Source organism: Solanum tuberosum, unplaced genomic scaffold (assembly GCF_000226075.1).
Source record: "Solanum tuberosum cultivar DM 1-3 516 R44 unplaced genomic scaffold, SolTub_3.0 scf00474, whole genome shotgun sequence".
Taxonomy (NCBI): Eukaryota; Viridiplantae; Streptophyta; class Magnoliopsida; order Solanales; family Solanaceae; genus Solanum; species Solanum tuberosum.
The window spans coordinates 256,836-264,176 of record NW_006239392.1 but is presented as its reverse complement, the minus strand read 5'-3'; positions in this window follow the sequence as shown (position 1 = coordinate 264,176).

The window sequence follows — 7,341 nt, the reverse complement described above, 5'->3', positions numbered from 1 at the left end:
CTCGGGACATGACAAACTTGGTATTAGAGCACAGAGTTCAAGAGTCCTAGGGAGTCTATGAAGCCGTGTTTGTAGAGTCCTAGTTATCGGTGTGAAGCGTGCCACATCTATAATTAGGAGGCTGTGACATTTAGGAACTACCTCACTTCTTTCATATTCATTTCGTGCGATATAGTTAATCTCTATAAAGTTTCCTTCTAACTCATGCTTGAGCGTATCTTTCAGATCATGCCTCCACGAAGAGATGTCTGAGGTCGTCCTGCTAGGAGAAATATTGAGGAATAAGGGGTACCTAATGCACCAGAAGTGCAACCCCAAGAAGAGGTCACTAACGCTGAATTTCGGGAAGTGGTTGATACATCTAAGATCTATGAGTTCTTAAGGATGAATCCTCGAAGCTACATTGGTTCAAGTGTCACTGAGGATTCAGAAAACTTTGTAGAGGAACTACAGAAAGTGTTTGAGGTTATGCATGTTGCTGATGCTGAGCGAGTGGAACTAGTTGCATATCAACTGAAGAGTGTAGCTAGAATATGGTTTGACCAATGGAAGAAGGGTGGAGTTGAGGGTGCACCGATTTTAAGTTGGGATGTGGTCGAGAGTGATTTCTTGGGAGTTTCTTTCCCCAGGAACTTAGGGAAGCAAAGGTACGAGAATTCCTCACTCTTATGCAGGAATCGATAAGTTTTCATGAGTACAGTGTGAAGTTCACCCAGTTTTCCCGATATTCTCCTGAGATGGTTGCTGAAATGAGGAGTAGGATGAGTTTGTTTGTTGCTAGGTTGTCTCGTCTGTCAAGCAAAGAAGTCAAAGAAGCTATGTTGATAGGGGACATGGACATAGCGAGGGTGATGATTCATGTGCAGTAGGTTGAGGAGGATAAGCTGAAGGATAGAGAAGAATTTAGAAACAAGAAGGCTAAGACATCAAGGAATGAGTCCGGGAATCAAAAGAGTAATGCGAACCGGTCATCTTTCCAATATAAGCAAAAGGGACATGATCCATCATCTGCTAGTGCACCTGCACCAAGGAACAAAGGTGAGTTCAACAATTAAAATTCGCAGAATTTCAGAGCTAAGCTTGCACAGTCTCAAGGTAGTGTGGCACAAGGAGGTAATTGGGTTCCCACATGTGCTAAGTGTGGTAGGAACCACCCAAGAACGTGTCGCGATGGCTCCACCGGTTGTTTCAAGTGTGGTCAAGAGGGTCACTTCATGAAAGAGTGTCCTAAGAATAGACCGGGAAATGGAAATAGGGGCAATAAAGCCCAATCTTCTTCGGTTGCTCTACCAGATAGAGTTGCACCTAGAGGAGCTACTTCAGGGACAGGCGGAGGAGCGAACTGCCTTTATGCTATCACTATTCGCCAAGAGCAAGATAATTCTACAGATGTTGTCACTGGTATGATCAAAGTATTTACTTTTGATGTTTATGCTATGTTAGATCCAGGAGCGAGCCTATCTTTTGTAACTCCTTATGTTGCGATGAATTTTGATGTTCTTCCTGAGAATCTTTTTGAGCCCTTCAATGTTTCTACACTTGTTGGTGAGTCTATTCTAGCTGAGAGAGTCTATCATGATAGTACCATTTTTCGTCAATCACAAGAGCTCCATGGTTGATTTAGTTGAGTTAGACATGGTAGATTTTGATGTCATTCTAGGTATGGACTGACTTCATGCATGTTATGCCTCAGTCGATTGTAGAACTCGAGTTGTTAAGTTCCAGTTTCTTAATGAGCCAGTTATAGAGTGGAAGAGAAGTTCAGCAGTGCCTAAGGGTCATTTTATTTCGTACCTTAAGGCGAGAAAGTTAGTTTTCAAGGGGTGTGTTTATCACTTAGTCCGAGTCAATAACTCTAGTGTTGAGATACCTCATATTCAGTCAGTTCCAGTAGTAAAAGAGTTTCCAAAAGTCTTTCTGGATGATCTTCCTGGAGTCCTTCTTGAGAGAGAAATAAACTTCGGTATAGATATTCTTCTCGATACTCGTCCTATATCTATTCCGCCATATAGGATGGCACCAGCAGAGTTAAAAGAGCAGTTGAAAGATCTCATTGAGAAAGGTTTTATTTGACCAAGTGTCTTACCTTGGGGTGCTCCGGTCTTAATTGTGAAAAAAAAGGATGGTTCTCTTAGAATGTGTATAGATTATCATTAGTTTAACAAGGTTACTATCAAGGATAAGTATCCTCTTCCGAGAATTGATGATCTCTTCAATCAACTTCAGGGTGCCACTTGTTTTTCTAACATAGACCTCAGATCTGGCTACCATCAGTTGAGAGTAAGGGAATGTGATATCCCTAAGGCAACTTTCAAGATCCGCTATGGTCATTATGAGTTCCTAGTTATGTCTTTCGGTTTGACCAATGCTCCTGTAGCATTCATGGACCTTATGAATAGAGTTTTCAAGCCTTATTTAAATATGTTTTTTGTTGTATTCATCAATGACATTCTAATCTATTCAAGAAATGAGGAAGATCATGCTAGTCATCTCAGAGTAGTTCTCCAAACTCTAAAGGATAGAGAGTTGTATGCTAATTTCTCTAAGTGTGAGTTCTGGTTTGAGTCTATAGCATTCTTAGGCCAGATTGTTTTCGGTGATGGAATTAGAGTTGATACTCAGAAAATAGAGGCAGTGCAGATTTGGCCTAGACCCACGTCTCCAACTAATATTTGGAGATTCTTAGGGTTGGCTGGATATTATAGAAGGTTCGTCAAGGGGTTCTCATCTATTTCATCCCTATTGACTAAGTTGACTTAGAAAATAGTGAAGTTTCAATAGTGTGAAACTTGTGAGAAAAGCTTTCATGAATTGAAAACTAGGTTGACTACTGCCCAGTATTGACCTTACCAGAAGGTACACAAGGATTTGTTGTGTATTGTGATGCATCCAGAGTTGGATTGAGTTGTGTGTTAATGCAGAATGGCAAAATTATAGCTTATGCCTCCAGACAACTTAAGGTTCACGAGAAGAATTACCCAACCCATGATCTAGAGTTAGCTGTCGTAGTATTTGCTTTAAAGATCTAGCATCATTATCTTTATGGTGTTCATGTAGATGTGTTCACCGATCACAAGAGCCTTCAGTATGTGTTTAGTCAGAAAGAGCTTAATCTCAGACAGAGAAGGTGGTTAGAGTTACTCAAAGATTATGACATGAGGATTCTCTATCACCCAGGTAAGGCTAATGGTGTTGCTGATGCCTTGAGTAGGTTCTCTATGGGTAGTACCGCCCATGTTGAAGAAGAAAAGAGAGAATTAGCAAAATATGTGGATAGACTTGCATGATTAGAAGTTCGACTAATGGATTCCACCGAAGGATGAGCAGTGGTGATGAATGGGACTGAATCATCATTAGTGTCAGAAGTGAAAGAGAAACAAGACCAAGATCCTATTTTGCTTGAATTAAAGGCAAATGTTCATAAGCAAAAAAGTAATGGCTTTTGAACAAGGGGGAGATGGTATACTAAGGTATCAAGGTAGGTTGTGTGTACCAAGGGTGGATGAACTCTAAGAGAGGATCATGGAGGAAGCTCATAACTCCATATATTCTATCCATTCGGGTTCTACAAAGATGTATCGTGGTTTGAGAGAGGTTTATTGGTAGAGTAGTATGAAGAAGGGCATTGCAGAGTTTGTTGCTAAGTGTCCGAACTGCCAACAAGTTAAAGTAGAGCACCAAAGGCCCGGTGGTATGACTCAGAACATAGAGCTTTTAGAATGGAAGTGGGAGATGATCAATATGGAGTTCATCATAGGTTTACCATGGTCTCACAGATAGCATGATTCGATTTGGGTGATTGTAGATTGAATAACTAAATCAGCCCATTTCTTACCGGTAAAGACTACTCATTCAGCAGAGGATTATGCCAAGTTATATATTCAAGAGGTAGTAAGACTTCATGGAGTTCTGGTGTCCATTATTTCAGATAGAGGTGCATAATTTACTGCATTGTTTTGGAAGTCATTCCAGAAAGGTTTGGGTTTGACAGTGAATTTAAGTACTGTTTTTCATCCTTAGACCGATGGTCAAGCAGAGCGCACCATTCAGACCTTAGAAGATATGTTGAGGACTTGTATGATTGATTTCAAAGGTAATTGGGATGATCACCTACCTCTCATTGAGTTTTCCTGTAACAATAGTTACCACTCTAGCACCCAGATGGCTCCTTATGAGGCTCTTTATGGGAGGCGATGCAAATCTCCTACTGGATGGTTTGAGGTTGGTGTAGCTGGGTTGATAGGACCAGACTTAGTTCGTCAAGCTATGGAGAAGGTGAGAGTTATTCAAGAGAGGTTGAAAACAGCGCAGAGTCGTCAGAAATCCTACAATGATATTAGGAGAAGGGACTTAGAGTTTGAAGTAGATGATTGGGTATATTTGAAGGTTTCACCCATGAAGGGTGTTATGAGATTTGGTAAGGAGGTGAAGCTTAGTCCCCGGTATATTGGTCCGTACAGAATATCCAAAAGGATTGGTAATGTAGCCTATGGGTTGGAGCTACCGCAAGAGTTAGCAGCGGTCCATCCGGTATTTCATATTTCTATGTTGAAGAAGTGTATGGGCGATCCTTCACTTTTCATACCTATTGAAGATATTGGTATTAAGGATAGCTTATCTTGTGAGGAGATTCTTGTTCAGATTTTAGATCGCCAAGTTCGCAAGTTGAGGACCAAGGAAGTAGCATCAGTTTGTTGAAGAAGCTACTTGGGAAGCTGAGGAGGACATGAAGAAGAGATACCGACATCTCTTTGAGTCCAGAGAAAATCCAAATTAAGGTACTAATCCTTTTCTTGGCATTTTTTTTAAGTTGACTTATTGTATTTATATTTAGCTTGTTGGGTGTTGGAGTTGAATGTTAGATGTTACACCCTTTAGCCTACTATGATTAATCTCATTCGAGGACGAATGTTCCCAAGGGGGAGATATTGTAACACCCCGCTATATGAAAGAACTAGAATTAGAGAGAAGCCATTTTTGGAACGATTAAATTTGGAAATATTGGCAAGATTTGTTAAGTATGAAATTTGGGTAAACTTCAAACGATCATAACTCTTAGTACAGAATGAGTTATGTGGGCTACAAGATATCAAATGAAAGGTCTTTGAATTATCTTTCCAACACCACCGAGTTTGCTAATTTTTGAGCTCGTATGAGGGAGATATGCTCGTTTGAAGTCGGGCTGCCCAGTTAAGGAAATTTACCTAGATTTAAGAGGGGTATTTTGGTATTTTCACCACCCAATTGAGTTAATTCGTTTTTATTGATTAAATTGAGGAGAAAGAGCCAAAGTTTGTCGCTCTTGATTATTGTTTGCGGATTTCGCCAAAGGTTAATCCCTACGAGGTATGTGAGATCACATATCGCTGGGTTCGTTCACCCACGCACCAATCATGATTTAATTCAGCGTATTTATGTTCTTGAAAGAAGAGTTTATGAGTTCTTAATGAGTTTAGTTGAAGTTTCGTTTGAATCTTGATTGAGTTTTAGAGGAGTTTTTGAGGTGATTTGATGAGATTTAAGGTTGTTTTTAGTAGATTCGTGTATACTTTGGTTGGGTATTCGAATCTAAGTGTTTGGGGAAGAAACCAATCGAATTTAGATGGTTTAGGGTTGAAAAATGAACAAGAAAAATTGTCGAAATTATGGGGACAGGGGTGGGGTGCCGCATCACTTAGAGTGCCCCACATCAGGATCTGTAGGTTGGGCTATGGGGCGCCGCGTCACTTAGATTCGCCCAACCCAAGTTTTGTAGGATGAGGTTTGGCCCCCGACGCTACTCAGTACTCCAGGGTCGCCAGGTCCTCTACCTTTTCCCACTTCTTTCCGTTTGAGTTTCCTCGAATCGTGCTTATGTTTTCTAGTTGTTTCTACACTCCAAGGTACGTGTAAACATCGAGAGATCATCTATAACATGAGATCATAACCTTTGAATCCATAATTCAAATTCAAGGTAAAGCTAAGAGTCAAGTCAAGAGAGTTCTTAGAGTCTTTCAAAAGTTTTTTACAATCATTTTAAACTTGTTTCAAAGACTTAAGCATTGAGTTTGAGGAAGAGTAGAGCCGAGTTCATTTCTTTAAAATAAAGTATGGGGACTAAGTACTCCCAAAGAGCAAATGTTTTTACATTTAAGATAAAAGGAAACACTGATTTCCAAATGAGTTTACATGAGTAGCTTTGAGTTCCATCTCTCTTAAAAGATAAGTTTTTTGAGTAATAACCTCAAACCACAGATAAAGAGTTATGTTTTTAAACATATGAGCTGAGTATATTTTGGAAGTAGTATTGAGCACCGATATGGGGACGAGTTCATAATAACTCAAATCTCCATAAACCATGTAACCAACGTGGGTAGAAAGGGTCATACCTTTTAGATGATTACTTAATGCTTTCTAGCATAGACTAGTGGATCCACTTAGTTGAGGCGTTCTATATCCCGGCAAGTTATAGGACAGTTCTGGCAGCATGGGCGAGACGTTGTATCATCACATAGCTCATAGTGATGATTGTCGGTTAGAGAAACTCCCACAGAATTATATTACTTTATTATATATATAAATTGAGTTGTTATTGTATTTCTCCAATACATTTAGTTGTTACTTACTGTTTAAATGCTTTATATAAACTGCATCTTTACTGTTGTTTATTTCTGCATTGAGATGAGTATCCATGAGTTGAGTAAAGCTGAGGTAAGTGTTTCTTTCAGAATTCAGTTCAATCTTATGTCATGTTTAGTTTTCCCCTCACATACTCGTACATTCAATGTACTGATGTCATTTGGCCTGCATCATTTTATGATGCAGATACAGGTAACCAGGATTAGCATCCAGCGCTTTGTTGATCTAGTTGAGCACTCAGAGTCAGTTACTGAGCTTCATTGCTTTCCGAAAGATCCCTTTTTATATTGTTTTAGTATTTCAGTTGTTAGGATTATCGGGGTCTTGTCCCAACATCCCTCATAGTTTCAGGGGCTTCATAGACGGATAGTTATAGTTCATTAGTCTTTCCATTTTCAGTTGCTTATGTTAAGACTTGAGTTGGCATTTTGGCTAGTTAAATGTTTCTTTTAAGACATTTTAAGTTATTGCATGAGTTTATCTTTTGAGATTGTTTCTTGTTATTTAAGTTTTCCTCTAAGAGTTAAGCCAGGCCAAGGGTTCGCTTGGGGCTAGCAATGGTTCTCGAGTGCCAATCCCACCCATGGTGTAGGCTCGGGGTGTGACATCAAGGCTAAGCATCAAAGGGCATGTGGTGTAACTCAGAATATACCTCTTTCAAAATGGAAATGGGAGATCATTAATATGGATTTCATTACTCGTTTACCGTGATCTTGCAGACAA